The 16,201-nt window shown below is 48.0% G+C and overlaps 1 pseudogene; it reads right to left on the bottom strand.

The window, feature by feature from the left end:
- Window positions 1-2,612: 2,612 nt before the first annotated feature.
- Window positions 2,613-15,974, bottom strand: LOC119923759 (annotated as a pseudogene).
- Between the last annotated feature and the right edge of the window lie 227 nt (window positions 15,975-16,201).

Raw genomic sequence — 16,201 nt, 5'->3', positions numbered from 1 at the left:
GTGGACAAACTTTACAGAGCGAAAGGTCAAGGAGTGGGCTGCACAACTTGACATTCCGTGGCCCTTACTCGGCTGGAAGGTGAAACCACCATTTCAGCACTGTTGATCTGCAGAACTCTAGTGTGGTGGGGACACCACCCCTAAAGGACTACGGTTGCCTGCCACTGTAATCGCAGCCAGAGAATACAATGGACGGTGGGAGACTGTAATGGTATTCAACACCACTGTGCAGGTGCCCTCCTCACCCTGGGCTTCAGAGGCTCTCCATCACCTCGCCCCCTCCTACCTCACCTCCCTTCTCTCCTTCTGCAGCCCACCCCGCACCCTCCGCTCTCTGCTGCTATTCTCCTCACCGTACCTCCTTCTCGCCTGTTCCCGCCATCGACCCCTGGCCCACGTCATCCCCGGGCCTGGAATGCCCTCCCTCTGCCATCCGCCAAGCTAGCTCTCTTCGTCCTTCAAGGCCCTACTGAGAGCTCACCTCCTCCAGGAGGCCTTCCCAGACTGAGCCCTTTCCTTCCTCTCCCCCTTCAACGTCCCCCTCTCCATCCCCCCATCTCACCTCCTTCCCTTCCCCCACAGACACCTGTATATATGTATATATGTTTTGTACATATTTATTACTCTATTTATTTATTTATTTATTTATTTATTTTACTCTGTACATATCTATTCTATTTATTTTATTTTGTTAGTATGTTTGGTTTTGTTCTCTGTCTCCCCCTTTTAGACTGTGAGCCCATGCTGGGGGGACTGTCTCTGTATGTTACCAACTTGTACTTCCAAGCGCTTAGTACAGTGCTCTGCACACAGTAAGCACTCAAAAAATACGATTGATGATGATGATGATGATGATGATGATGAGATACTTCTTATGATTTGAGTGTGAGCGTCGCGATGGTAAAGACAAATGTCACCAATGTCACCACAGAGGGCAGATGACTGATGACACGGGCACGAAAATGGCCTGGCTGCACTTCAACCCGATAACCGAGAAACCGGCCAGGTATGAGGATCAGGGAGCATTAGCATTAGTACCCTACCCCTCCCTCCACCTGAGCAACCCACAGCAAGGACGCAGAACTGCTATACTACAAGGTTGCTGAATGGGAACTATCCCAATCAGATAGACATCCTGGAAATGCTGGGAGGACTGACCGATACGAGTGGGCTTCGTATATAAGAGGTATTGCTGCTATTTTTAGTTGTAGGCGTTTAGACTGAGTCCTGCAGAGCCTGCCCAGCTGATTAGGACTCGGACCCCCTCCTTCGCTTGCTTGCTGCGCTACAGCTATGTGAGTACACCCAATAAAAAGGCAGAAGTGATCACTCTGTGTCGGTGCTTGCTCTTTGGCTCATCGTCATCAAATATAAAGAACCCAGAGCCGCCCTCTCGTTGGCAATCCCAGATGACTTGGGGGGCATCTCCCCACACTCCCCTTTCCTTTGTTTTTATTGATGTCTGTCTCCCCCTTTTGACTTGTAAGCTTACGAGCTGGGAGCATGCCTACCAGCTCTGCTCTATTGTATTCTTCAAAGCGCTTAGGACAGTGCTCTGCACCCAGTCAGGCTCAATATATACCACTGATTGATGGATTGATCAGAGTCTAAGTTCTTTGTCGGCAGGGAATGTGTCATTACCGGTCTTATGCCTCCCCTAGGCCAACCATTAATTATGACTTCCTCCTTATCCCTAACCCATCTCACATCAGAAGATAACGATAATCAAGACACAACACTGTACTAAGCCCTTGAGAGAATACAATACAACATGGTTGGCAGACAACTTTCCTGCCCACAATCAATAAATCAATGGTATTTATTGAGCGCTTATTGTGTGCAGAGCACTGAACTGTTTATTTGTTTTGATGTCTCCTCCCTTCTAGACTGTGAGTCTATTGTGGGCAGGGATTATCTCTATTAGTTGCTGAATTGTACATTCCAAGTGCTTTGTACAGTGCTGTGCACACAGTAAGCACTCAATAAATACGATTGAATGAACTGAAGTGGCTGTGAGAATACAACGGAGTTGATAGACATTTTCCCTGCCCACATTCAATCAATCCACAGTATTTATTGAGGGTTTACTGTGTGCAGAGCAATGTACTAAGTGCTTGGGAGAGGACAGTGCAACAGAATTGGTAGATGCTTTCCCTATCCATAATGACCTCTCGGTCTAGAGACCAGGATTTAAATACCAGTCAGGAACAGGTGAATAAAAACTCTAGTTCTACCAAACTAGTCAAAGCTATTGATAATAGGCAGTGTGCAACAAGGAAAAGTCTCTAACGGCAAATATCTCAGATCTTTGCAGGCCACTCATGTCTGTCTAGAGTCAATCCTTGGGTAGAGAGACAACAGGGTCAGAGCGTGAAGTGAAATTTTCTATCTCTGGAGAAAAGACTCATTCCTTCAATCGTATTTATTGAGTACTCACTGTGTGCAGAGCACTGTACTAAGCGCTTCGACCAGGACCCTCCCCAGAACCATCTTCACGTCCCTGTTCCTCAGTCTGTAGATGAGGAGGTTCAGGGCGGGAGGCACCACAGAGTAGAACACAGTTACCAAAACGTCCAGCCCTGAGAAGGAGTCTTAAGGTGAATGTAAGTTACCGAATGCAGCTGTGGTGAAAAACATGGTCAGGACGGTAAGGTGAGGCAGGTAGGTGGAGAAGGTTTTGGCCCGGCCCTCAGCGGCCGACATCCTCAGCAAGGCCTGGAAGATGGACGCATATAACACGATGATGGAGGCCAAGCAGAAGACACCCAGAGGCCCTGGTGACTATGATCACATCAATGACGAGGTACGCTTCAGAGCAGGAGAGTCGGACCACAGAGGCGATATCACAGAAGAACTGTCGGATCAGGAAGGACCCGCAGAAGGATAGGGAGAACGTTCCAGAGGATGACATCACTGCAAACAGCCCCCCACCGAGCCATGAGGTCACGGCCATCTTCCCACAAGCCCCTTGGTCAAGCGCTTAGTACAGTGCTCTGCACACAGTAAGAGCTCAATAAATACGATTGAATGAATGAATGAGGACATCATAGCGCAGTGTAAGGCAGATGGCTGCAAAGCGATCATAGGACATCACTGTGAGGAGGAACACCTCTGACCAACAAACAGAACCCCCTAGAAGACCTGGGTGGCACAGCCCAGGAAGGAAATGGATCTATGGTTGGACAGGGAGTTGTAGATGGACTGGAGAACAGTGTTGGAAACGAGGCAGAGGACAGAGACCGACAGATCCCTGAGGAAGAAGTGCATGGGGGTGTGGAGATGCCAGTCGAGTGGGGTGACGGCGACGATGAGGAGATTCCCAGTCAGGGCCTCCAGGTAGACCAGGGAGAACCTCCCGGACCTCCGAGAATCCCAGCAAGAGGAATCCCATTACTATGGAGACTTTGGACATTTCTGGGAGGCAGCATTGGCTTTCTGCATGGGATGAGGGAATAGCCAAAATAAGAGTCAATTGATGGGATGAGTGAAGGAATTAACTGGATACTTGCTGGTGATTCTCTGAGAGGAGACAGTTATTGAATTCAAAGTGATCTTTGAGTTCCCCGTGGAGACACTGAACATTTCTGGGGAATGATGTCGACTCTGTGCACAGGAAGAGGGAGAGAAGACTTCAATTTAGAGACATTGATGTTGTGGGTGAAGTAATATGACTAAGTCAATCAAATCTATTCAGTGAGTACCTACAGAGGACACAGTATTAGTACATGTGACCACTGCCCCCAAGGAGATTCCATTCTATTGGAAGCACCAAGCTTCGAACTGTGTAGAAGCAGGGTGCTAATGAGAAGAACACAGGCCTGGGAGTCAGAGGACCTGGGTTCTAATCCCAACTCTACAACTCGTCGGCTGCATAGCCACGGGAAAGTGACTTAATTTCTCTATGCCTCAGTTTTCTCAATAGTAAAATGAAGATTTGACATATTTTTTCCCCTATTTAGTCTGTGAATCCCTTGTGGGACACGAACGGTGTTCTACCAGATTGTCCTGAATCTCCCCCAGCACTTAATATTTCGGTTGTAACGTAGTAAGCACACAATAAATATCAAGAGTATTATTTTTGGTTGAGGAGAAACTAAAATGAAAAGTGGATAGGAGAGGTCAGAGAACGTAGAGATACGAACATGACTCATGAAATTTTTTCGGTGGTTTTAGAGTCAACCAAGAAGTGTCTTTTTACATAAATTCATGCATTCAGTGGAGAGAGAATGAGCCTGGTAGAAAGAAGGACCTGGATTCTAATCCTGTCTCTCCTCCTTGTCTGCTGTGCGGCCTGGGGCCAGTCACTTACCTTCTCTGTGCCTTGGTAACCTCATCTGAAAAATGGGTATTACAACTGTGAGCACCCTATGGGGCATGGACTATGTCCAACCTGATTAGCTTGTATCCACCCCAGTGCTTACTACAGTACCTGACACATAGTAAGCACTTAATGATACCATAAAACAAATAACAACAACAAAAAATTATACTCCAAACTGATTCCATTTGCCTACATATCTGCATTCACACGAGGATTCACCCAAACATAAGCATACCTCATCATTCATCCAGTCCTTTCCTAAAGTATCGCTCAACCTACATCTCTCCTCTCCTCAACTTCTTCTCTTGAAAAGTTGTGTCTTTTCGCAAGCAACAAAAACTCTTAATCGGCTTGAAGGCTTTCAGCCCTATTACTGCACCTCACCACCTTTCCATTGTTCAACACGTCTACTCTGCTGTCACAGCAACTTTCTAGTTGTTACTCACGATTGACTCTTCCATTACCATCTTTGCCTGGAACTCCCTCTCTTATTCTCTCAAAATCAGAGAGTGCACAGTTCTTTCCAAATTCTGAGCTCTACTAAAATCCCCACCTCTTACAATCAGCTACTCCGATTCATTTCCCAGTCCTCTATACTCACTTCACCTAACTGAAGCGCGAATCAACTCATTTCAATCCTCATTTAGTGGAAAAAGTATGGGTCCAGGAGTTCTCTTCTTGACTGTGAGCTTCTAGAGGGCAGCATACACATCTACTAGCTCTGTTCTATTATAATCTCCCAAGCATAGCTTAGTGAGAGTCCGATGACTTGGGTTCTAATGCTGTCCCCTTGCTGTTGTGGGACCTTGGGCAAGTTGCTTCACTTCTCTGGGGCTCAATTTCCTCATTTATAAAATGACATGCAATAATTGCATATTCACCTTTCCATTCTTTTTTTCTTTCCAGTAGGGGCAGGGAATGTGTCTGTTATGGTGTTATAAAGTGGATAGGGTACGGGCTTGGGAGTCAAGAGTCAGAAGGACCTGGCTTCTAATTCCGGCTCTGCCGCATGTCTACTGTGTGATCATGGGCAAGTCATTTACCTCCTCTGAGACTTAGTTACCTCATCTGAAAACGGGGGTTAAGACTGTGAGCCCCATGTGGAACAAGGAGTGTATCCAACGTGATTAACTTGTATCTACCTCAGCGCTCAGGACAGTGCTTGGGGTATATTTAAAGCTTAACAAGTACTACTATAATTATTATTACTCTCCAAACGCTTAGTGCACACAATAAGAACTCAATAAATACGATTCAAGATGAAGAGATTGATAGTATATTAGACTGTGTCAACGTAGCCCAGTAGGCTGGAAAGCAATGAGGGCAGGGATTACAACCTTTTCCACTATTGGTCTTCTCGCAACATTTAGGAAGTACTCTTACAGGGAGAAATTGCAGATAGTGCCAGTGGCTGTCCAAAGCTGGCCACACTCTCTCAGCCCTGCCTGTCATTTACCCTCTGCAAGGGATTCTGGGACCCACTGAAGGACTGTCCACAGTGCTGACTGACGCTGTGCTGGAGCACCGTGTCTTGGCGGGTAGATGGCAGAGTAGGGAGGTATGAGGAGGAAGGAAGAGATGTGTGTGATGATTGGGGGCTACTGAACTGGAAAGCATCTCCTAGCACGACTGCCCCTACGGGGGACGTGGCCCTGATCCGAACCCAAACGTAGGTCCCAGAATGAGCCCATCTCTTCCATCCTCACCCTCGTTCCCCCCTGCCTTTCCATCCCACTCACCCGTTGTCACCCTCACTGGGGCAGCGTGGGGCTGGGGGTCGATGACCTCTGCAGGACTGGGCTGGTCCCCTCTTTCCCCTCAGACCCATGTGTTCTGTCATCCAGGAAGGAAAAGAGAGGAGCCCTTGGTCCCTCTCGGCTCTCCTTCAGACCCCGAGAAGCACAGCCCTCATCCCTGTAGATAAAGCAGGAGCTGCTCTGAGGGGGATCCCTGGAGGATGGCTCAGAGCCCTGCCGAGGGACTTCGTGGCCTGAACAAGCCAAGCACCCTCTGGTCACGTGGTTTGTGAGGCTCCTGGGAGACAAGGGCCCGGTTCCTGCAGCATCAGTGATGGTGCTGGTCCTCGGGGTTCCCGTGGAAACAGTGACTTGTGCATCCCAGCTTCCCATCGGTTCCCGTTTCCAACGACAGTCTTTAGTCACTGTGAATGGTTTCACCTTTGTCTAATTCACAACTTGGGACACTCAATCTGTCAGTCAATCAGCCATTGTAACTTTCCTCTAGCTTTTGTGAAGCGCTTACCATATATCAGGCACTATACTAAGTGCTGGAGTAGATACAACCTAATCGGATTGGACAGAGCCCCTGTTCCCTGTGGGGCGCACATCTCATTCCTCATTTTACAGATGAGGGAACTGAGGCATGGAAACGTTAAGCGACCCTGACCAAGGTCATGCAGCAGATATATGGTGGAACCGGGATAAGACCCCATGTGCACTTGAATCCAAGGCCCGCGCTATACCCACTAGACACACTGTTTCTTCTGACTTATCCTAACTGCAAATCCGTTGAAGTTCTGTTCTTACTGAATATATAAACTCTACTCTTGAATCAAACGTTCATCCACTTTCTCATCTTTCCCTTCTCTCCTTCCTCCTCTATGTAAGTTATTCTGTGTCTATCTCCCCCATTAGATCATAATCTCCTGGAGAGAAGGAACAATGCAATCATGTCTCTTTTCAACTCTCTTGAGAGCTTTTACAGTGCTTTGCACACAAGATGTGGTTAATAAATGTCATTGATAATAATAAGAGTAATAATTATGGTCTTTTTAAGTGCTTCCTATGTGCCAAGCGGTGTTCTAAGTACTGGAGTAGATACAAGGTAATCAGGATTGGACACAGTCCCTGTCCCATGTGGGGCTCACAGTCTCAATCCCCATTTTACAGATGAGGTAACTGAGGCACAGAGATGTGAAGTGACTTGCCCAAGGTCACATAGCAGACAAGTAGCAGAACCAGGATTAGAACCTACGACTACTGACTCCCAAGCCTGTGCTATGGATGGATGGATGGAGAGAGGGAGGGATGGAGGGAGGGAGGAATAAATGAATGGTTGAAAGGTTGGATGGTTGGAAGAAAGGGATGATGGATTGATGGGAGAGGGTGGATTTGACAAGACAGATAAAGCTGCCGTTATCCTTTCTTCCCTTCTCCCATACCTCTTCCCATTTTCCAATTGTCATTCCCACCCCCAGATTCATACTAAAGAGCATATCATTATATTTTCATAGTCATTACTAATAATGATATCATTATCGTATTTATTAAAAGGTTGAGTGCCTAAAGTATTCCACTTGCTGGAGTACAAACAAAAGAATCAGTTCAGACACAATTCCTGTCCCACAGGGGTTCAGAGAGTAAGAGGAAGAGATATCCTAGGTATGTTAAGTCACTGCCTCTAGGTCACGAAGCAAGCCAATAGCAGAGCTGGCATCAGAATTCAAGTCTCAATCACTGTACTAAGCACTTGGAAAAGTTCAGTATAACAGAGTTGGTAGACACGTTCCCTGCCCACAGTGAGCTTTCAGTCCAGAGAGATTCCCATTCCTTTAGGCCATGATAATTTTTTTTTAAATATGGTATTTGGTAAGCATTTGCTATGTGCCAAGCACTGTTCTAAGCACTGGGGTAGATACAAGGTAATAGGGTTGTTCCACCGGAGGTTCACAGTCTTAATCCCCATTTTAATCTCCATTGAGGTATTTGAGGCATGGAGAAGTTAAGTGGCTCAACCAAGGTCACACAGAAGACAAGTGGCAGAGCAGGGACTAGAACTACCTCAAAGCACGGTTTACTGTATTTAACAATTGGGAGAGTTCACTGTAACAGAGTTGTTAAACAAATTCCGTGCCTACTGTACAGTCTAAAAGGACTCCCCTTCCTTTAGGCCACGATGCCTCTCCAAAACTAGATTGTCAGTCATACTCAATTTTAGCCGACTCCCTCCCAGACTTTGACAATACATCTAAATCCAGTATTTTATGTGAACCCAGAAGGACAGCTAAGAATATGGCTAGGTCCAAGTGCAATTTCTTGGTTAAGCGGTGGTGTGAGATTATTTGCACAAGGAAGGAGACATTTCGTCCCAGAGCAGAGACTGGGTGGGTGACCCTTTTAGGACTCTGCCCATGGCGGCCTTCACATCTCGGTTCCTCAGGTTGTAGATGAGATGTTCAGGGAGGGGGGGGCACCACCGTGTAGAACATGAGCACCAAGCAGGTCCACTATTGAGGGGGAATATGAGGGTGGCTTCAAGTAAGCACAGAAATAAGACATGACAAAATGAGTGACGACGCCGAGGTGAGGCAGGCAGGTAAAGAAGGCTTTGGCCTGGCCCCCGGTGGCCGGCATCCTCAGCACGTCCTAGAAGATGCGCATGTATGAGATGATGATGAGAATGAAGCAGACGGCACCTAACGCTAACGCCGCAGTGATGCTCACATCGATGGCTTCATGGCCCTTGGAGCAGGTGATCTTCAGCAGAGAGGGGATGTCACAGAAAAACTGCTGGAAGATGTTGGACCTGCAAAAGTACAGGGAAAAGGTCAAAGCAGATAACAAGACCCCAAACAAGCCCGTAATGAGCCACGAGGCTGCCTCCATCTTTCCACAGGGCACTCTGTTCATTACGACCTCGTAGCGCAGGGGGAGGCAGATGGTGGATTAGCAGTCATAGGACATCACAGTGAAGACAAATATTCTACAGCTGCAAAGAAAACAGCCAAGAAGACTTGTGTGACACAGCTCAGGATAGAGAGGGATCTATGGTCGGCCAGGCAGTTGTAGATGGATTTGAGGATGGTGACGGACATGTAGCAGATGTCGATGAGGGACAGGTTCCTAAGGAAGAAGTACATGGGCATATGGAGGCGCTGGTCGAGGGCGGTGATGGCAACGATGAGGAGATTCCCCTTCAGGGCCGTCAGGTAGACCAGGAGGAACAGCATGGCATGGACCAGCTGCAGCTCCTGGATCTCCAAGAATCCCAGCAGAAGGACCTCCTTCACCTTGGAGACGTTGGGCATGTCTCGCAAGATGTCCTTGGGCGTCATATTAGGACCTGATTTCAGACAGAGATTAAAAATATTCTTGGAGAAATTCACCCGGCAAGGTAATGTCCTTGTCCGGGGATGAACTTCAATCAATCCATTAATCAATCAATGGTATTTATTGAGCACTTACTGTGTGCAGAGCACTGTACTAAGCACTTGGGATAGTCCACTACAACAGAGTTGGCAGACACGTTTCCTGCCCACAATGAATTTGCTGTCTAGAAGAGGAACCTCACCTGGTCAATTTGTCCTGCCTTCTGTCTTATTTCAGGACAAAACAGAAAGCGGAAACGTTGATGACGTCTATTTTATTCTGACACATCAGCTAAGGTTGTGTCCAGTGTTCTGCACAAAATAAGTGCTTAATATGTTCTGTGGCTTAGTGGAAAGAGCACGGGCTTGGGAGTCAGAGGTTGTGGGTTCTAATCCTGTCTCTGACATTTGTCAGTTCTGTGACCTTGGGCAAGTCACTTAACTTCTCTGTGCCTCAGTTCCCTCATCTGTAAAATGGGGATGACGACTGTGAGCCCCACGTGGGACAATCTGATTACTGTGTATCAACTCCAGCGCTTAAAACAGTGTTTGGCACATTAGTGAGCGCTCAACAAATGCCAACATCGTCATCATCACCATCACCATCATTTGGGATTATAAAAATCTAGAACGGAGGGGCTGTGTAATCACAACGCTATGTGTTTAGGGAAGGCTGGTGCTGTGCAATTCACTTTGTCAGACACTACCTGCACTAGCCAATTCATCCTGAAACACAGCACACTACATCCTTACAGGCTCCTAGTGTAGAATGAAAGTTTGCAAATTCTCAGACGGCTTCCTAGACAAGACATGTTCCAGCAAAAACAAGGATTATGGCAAAATTGAGTCTATCAACAAGCTCTTACTCAGGATTTTTTATGGTATCTGTAAAGGGTTTACTATGTGCTGGGCACGTGCTAAGCACTGCGGGGGATACAAGCAAATCGGTTTGGATACAGTCCCTGTCCCACACGGGGCTCACAATCTTAATCCCCGTTTTATGGATGAGGTAACTGAGGCACAAAGAAGAGAAGTGATTTGCCCAATGTTACACACCAGATAAATGTCAGAATTGGGATTAGAACTCAGGTCCTCTAGACTCCCGGGCCCATGATCTTTCCACTAAGCAACACTGCTTTTAGTTTAGCGAAATTGTGACTCTGACCCTGGTCATCCCAGTTCCCTACTGAAATATCCCTCACCTTTCCCCTGCTCCTCTCCAGAGTCACCGGGCCTGTCCTGGACTGGGGAACACCGACCTCTGCTGAAAGAGAGGCTCACTCCATCTCGTCTTTCCTGGACGCTGGTGGCAGTGACAGGAAGGTCTGGGCGAGGGGTGAGAGCTCTCAAGATCATCCCTCCCTCTCTCGGTCCTCCAGCTGCCTGTGCTGTCTCCTCAGATGACATCTGGGTTATTTCCAGGGGGATTCCCCTTGGAAGCACGAGTTCTGGGCTACGCTGAGACTGCTGACTGTCCGGGGATCTCAGAGGCCAGAATCGTGGGCTGCCTGTTGTCCCGGTCCCCACAACCTAAATGACTGCCCATTCCCATGTGGTTCCCACTCTGGGACTCCTTCCTATGACAACATCAACGGACTAATCGTTATTCCCTTTCTGTGATCCATTCATTCATTCATGTTTATTGAGCGCTTACTCTGAGTATAACAAGGGACTAAACCCTTGGAATGTACAATTCGGCAAGATAGAGACAATCCCCACCCAACTTTGGGCTTACAGTCTAGAAGGGGGAGACAGACAACAAAACAAAGCAAGTAGACAGGCGTCAATACCAACAAAATATATAAATAAAATTATAGATAATAATAATAATAATAATGGCATTTGTTAAGCGCTTACTATTTGCAAAACACTGTTCTAAGCGCTGGGGAGGGTACAAGGTGATCAGGTTGTCCCACGTGGGGCTCACAGTCACAATCCCCATTTTACAGATGAGATAACTGGCACAGAGAAGTTAAGTGACTTGCCCAAGGTCACACAGCTGACAATTGGCATATACGTATAGATATGTACATATCACTAATATAATAAATAGTTTAATAATAGTGTTCTGGTTAAGCTCTGAGGTTTGGAGCTTCATCCCATGCCAGGACGTGGGACCATCTGAAATCTGCAGCAATCCAACTTAGACATTCCCCTCTAGACTGTACTCTAAACTCATCATGGTCAGAGAATGTGGCTACCACCCCTGTTCCATTGTTATATCGTACTCTCCCAAGCGCTGAGTACCAGGTTCTTCACATAGTAAGCGCTCAATAAATATGATTGATCGATTGATATGCATTGTTTTCCCCTACATCTGCATTCTCCATTCCTCCCAAGCTCACCATCTCACTGTGCCTTGTTCCCAACGCTCCCCACTCAGGCTCCTACCTCACCTCCTTTCCCCCGAGTGGAATTCCCTCTCCCTTAGTGTCCACCAGACCACGGGGTTTCCCATCTTCAAAACTTCTTCCTGAAACTCTATTAATTCCACGGGACCTTCCCTGATTTTTTTTTTCATAATGGTATGTGGTAAGTATTTACTATTTTCCAGGGGCCGTTCTAAGCACTCAAGTACATACAAGCTAGTCGGGTTGGACACAGTCCCTGTCCCGCATGGATTTCCAGTCTTAATCTCCATTTCACAGATGAGGTAACTGAGGCCCATATGATTACCAGTCTTAATCTCCATTTAACAGATGAGGTAACAGAGGCCCAGAGAAGTGAAGTGACTTGCCCAAGGTCACACAGCATACACATGGTGGAGCCAGGATTAGAACTCAGGTCCTTCTAAACTCAGTCAACTAGGCCTCACTGTTTCTCTCGGCTTGCTGCTGCTGGGATCAAGATACCTGTTCTCTTTATCCGAGCGGGACTTAATTGGAGTGGAAAATAGGCAGCTTCCGCTGGAATCTATGGAAAATCTACGTTGGAACCAGGTGATTCCTTTTTCCAGATGGTATTTATCCTCCAATCACAGTGAATAGTCAAAAACTTGCAGACGACTGGAAAGGTGAACCCTAACACCATTTGGCAGTTCACCAACAGAGGAGATTTTTCTTTCATGATGAGTATGACACTCAGCATGATGGACTGCCGCCCATAGAGGAGGACATAGAGGGCGACCAAGGCCACCACCCTCTTGGCCGCCGAGACCTCGGGCTTCATCCCAGGGGAAGATCCGGGGCCGTAGAGGTGCTGGACCCACCGGTGGTGTCTGTACAGGCAAACACCAAGTAGCCACTGGCCGCGCACATGAGCCACATGAAGAACAAGTCACGGAGGGAGAACATGATGGTGATGAGCAACGTGGCTTCCGTGCTGCCACTGACTTTTACACAATATTTGAGATCCAGCACGAGTGTAACACTGCTGCTGTTCCTGGGGCCTGTCATGTGTATTGACATACTTAAATCTACAAGCGGACTGAGGCCCCACGGCAGGAGGCAGGCGGGGACAACATCCCTGGGTAACCTGGCTTTGATCTGGGCCAACCGGCGCGGGTGGGGGGGGGTTCCAGAGTTGATGGTGACGGCCTGGAAGACGCTCAGAATACAGGTGGTGCAGATGGTCAGCCCCTGGACCACTTAAGAACCGTACATGAGGAATTTACATCCGACGTAACTCAGGAAATTTCTCCATCCCCAGGCTGACATTCTCTCCAGGATTCCGAGGGTGAGAAGAATCCTGGTGTTGGCCAAAGTCAGGTGGCTGAAAATCAGATCCAAGGAGCTGAACCTGGGGCTGATGGACACCGTGCAGTTATAAAACACCAGGAGGAGTACATTCACCAAGGTCCCGATGGTGATTTGAAACAACATCACGGTCCCGAAGGACATGGAAATACTGTCCACTCTCTTTCATTTTTCCTCAAAACCGGAAGAGGCTTCCTGCAAAGAAATTTGGGATGAAGGAGAGAGGAAGGTGAGACAGGAAATCTACTGCTGAATCTGCTCTATAATTTCTTCATTTATATTAATACCTGTCTCCCCCTCTAGTCTGTGAGATTGTTGTGGGCAGGGAGCGGGTCTATCAACTCTGTTGTCATATACTCTCCCAAGTGCTTAGTACAGTGCTCTGCACACAGTAAGCACTCAATAAATACAACTGATGGATTGATGGATCGACTGTGGTGCCATCTCTCTGTGCTCTGCTCCTTGGAAGATGTGGAGGAGGAAAATGACCACTGATCATTTGTTGCCGTCCTTCACGGGGAGAGTCGCGGGGTCTGTACCTTGATTCTCTGTCAGTTCCTGAGGTATGCAGGGTGATGGAGGACGTGCTGTAGAAAGAAATCGACGATTGTTCCTTGTAGGTATGCAGATCGGGCGGTCCTCTGTTTCTGTAAAGACACTTTCCCGAGAAATGCCAAATTGACGGTGCAACATTCCCGCCCCTTGGTGGAAACGCCGGTGGGCTTGCGAGGCTGCGGCTGTAGCGTGTAAAGGGAGAAGAGCCGGAGCCAACAGTGGTGCAACAAAAGTAATCGCCCTTGGTGCGCCAGCAATTTCCCTAGTAAGTAGGTCCGCACAAGTATTATCTTCAACCAATGGTCCGGGGAGGGACGAATGTGCCCTAATATGAGAAATATAAAAACGATGAGAACGAGCGCAAATCGTTGCTTGAAGTTCCTGGAACAAAGGATAAATGGCCGCCTCGGAAAACCGGAGCGCTGCAGTCTCAATGTGAAGAGTAACAAAGCATGCATACCGGCTATCTGAGATAATATTCAGTGATTGAGGGAAATCGCGAAGGACTGACGTCACAGCTACAAGTTCCGCGTGTTGAGCGGAATGGGACAGAATGGCGATAACGCGGGAAGTGTCCAGAGGACAATAATAGGTGGCTCGGCCTTTCGTTCAATCTGTGAAAACTGTGGTAGCTCCCGGTATTGGGTCCGGAACCGTGATGCAGGGGAATACCCATGCAAAAGGTGAGAAAACCTTTAATCGTGGAATATCTGGGAGACCAGTAACCCAAGCCCCGGTATGCATTGCCAAAAGGATCTGCCAATCGGGATCGTTGCCAAGAAGTGTGCCAAGTTGATCTGAAGTATACTGTTGGTATAATACAGATGGTCCGGTCCCAGAAAGGACGGTAATGCGTCGAATTAAACGACCCAATAACTGGGCTACCAAAGTCAGATATGAAACAGAGCAGCGGGGCTGAGTGGGCAAATGCATCCACTCAACCAATTGTTGTTCTTGACATATAACCCCTGTAGGCATGACAGAGGTGGGAACGACAACGGCGGATAAGGGTATCCCTGGGGTGATACGGTCCACCGTAGCCTGAGCCAATTTTTTGACTACCTGCTCTAACTCCCGGGCGGCTTGTGGTGAAAGGGAGCGAGGGGAAGAGAGCTCCGGGGCTTCTCGCAAGGTAGCAAAAAGGTGAGATAATTGATCGGTGGGGATTCCAAGATAAGGGCGCACCCAGTTTAATTCCCCCAGTAATTTTTGGAAATCATTAAGGGTTTTTAATTTTGAAACATCCAAGGTAGGGGTCACAGGGGACACTGCCCGATCTGTCAAAGTATGTCCCAGATAGGTGATCGGGGGCTTTGTCTGGACTTTCTCGGGTGCAACCCGCAGCCCACCAGATTCTAGAGCAGCCAGAAGAGCAGGCCGTAAGGCGTGTAGTTGGGCTGCGGTGGCGCAAGCACATAATATGTCATCTATATAGTGAATAATATATGCCTCAGGATGCTTGACGCGGAGCGGCGCTATCAGAAGGGCAACGTAAGTCTGGCACACTGTGGGGCTATTTTTCATTCCCTGGGGGAGGACCGTCCAGTGATATCGCGCAGTAGGTTGAGTCCTGTTGGCCACAGGGACTGAAAACACAAATCGAATACGATGGTCCGGGTGGAGCGGAATAGAGAAAAAACAATCCTGAATATCTACTACTAATATCCGCCAATTCCTAGGGATCATAGCCGGGTTCGGGAGCCCAGGTTGCATCGCTCCCATCGGCTGCATTGTCTTATTGATTTCTCTGAGATCAGTCAACATCCTCCAGGCCCCCGAGCGCTTTTTTATCACAAAGACAGGGGAATTCCAAGGGCTATCAGAGGGTTTAATATGCCCCGCCGCTAATTGTTCCGTGACTATCACTTGTAAAGCATCCAATTTCCTGGTTGGTAGCGGCCACTGCTCCACCCATACTGGTGTATCAGAAGCCCACGTTATTCGTTGGGCGGTTGGGCGGTTGACCCCGACCTTTGCAGTGGCCGCGAAGGAAAAAGTCGCGGTGAATTACACGGGTGACAATTGTCGGTCGTAATTACGGCCCCCATTTGTCCTAAAAGATCACGTCCCCATAAATTAATGGGGAGGCGATCCAACACATATGGTTGAATGTATCCTGATCGGCTATCAAGCTCCCAGTGTAGGTAAGCGGCACTTTGAGAGGGGAGGGTAACCTCTCCGATGCCTTCTAACGGGACAGCCCCGGTTTCCAGTGGCCATGCCGGGGGCCAGTCCCTTTTTGTTAGGACCGAACGGTCAGCACCAGTGTCTACTAAACCAATAAAGTCTCATCCATTCAAACGGACTGTCAATCTCGGCCGGTCTTGCCCAATGACAGCGGGCCAATAAACTCCTATGCCGGAGCTGCCGGAACCTTTTGACCCCCGCGGATCTTTGGTCCGAACGGAGCCTAAAGCGTAAAAAGGAAGGATCACCAGTTCAGCAATGCGTGAGCGTTCAGGGAGTTGCACGACCCGAAGGCTGTATGCCAAAACAGCTAATTCCCCCAAGTAGTCTTCATCC

The sequence above is a fragment of the Tachyglossus aculeatus genome, unplaced genomic scaffold, assembly GCF_015852505.1.
Source record: "Tachyglossus aculeatus isolate mTacAcu1 unplaced genomic scaffold, mTacAcu1.pri scaffold_241_arrow_ctg1, whole genome shotgun sequence".
NCBI lineage: Eukaryota > Metazoa > Chordata > Mammalia > Monotremata > Tachyglossidae > Tachyglossus > Tachyglossus aculeatus.
The sequence above is the reverse complement of the archived record's forward strand: the minus strand, read 5'-3'. Positions and strand labels throughout refer to the sequence as shown.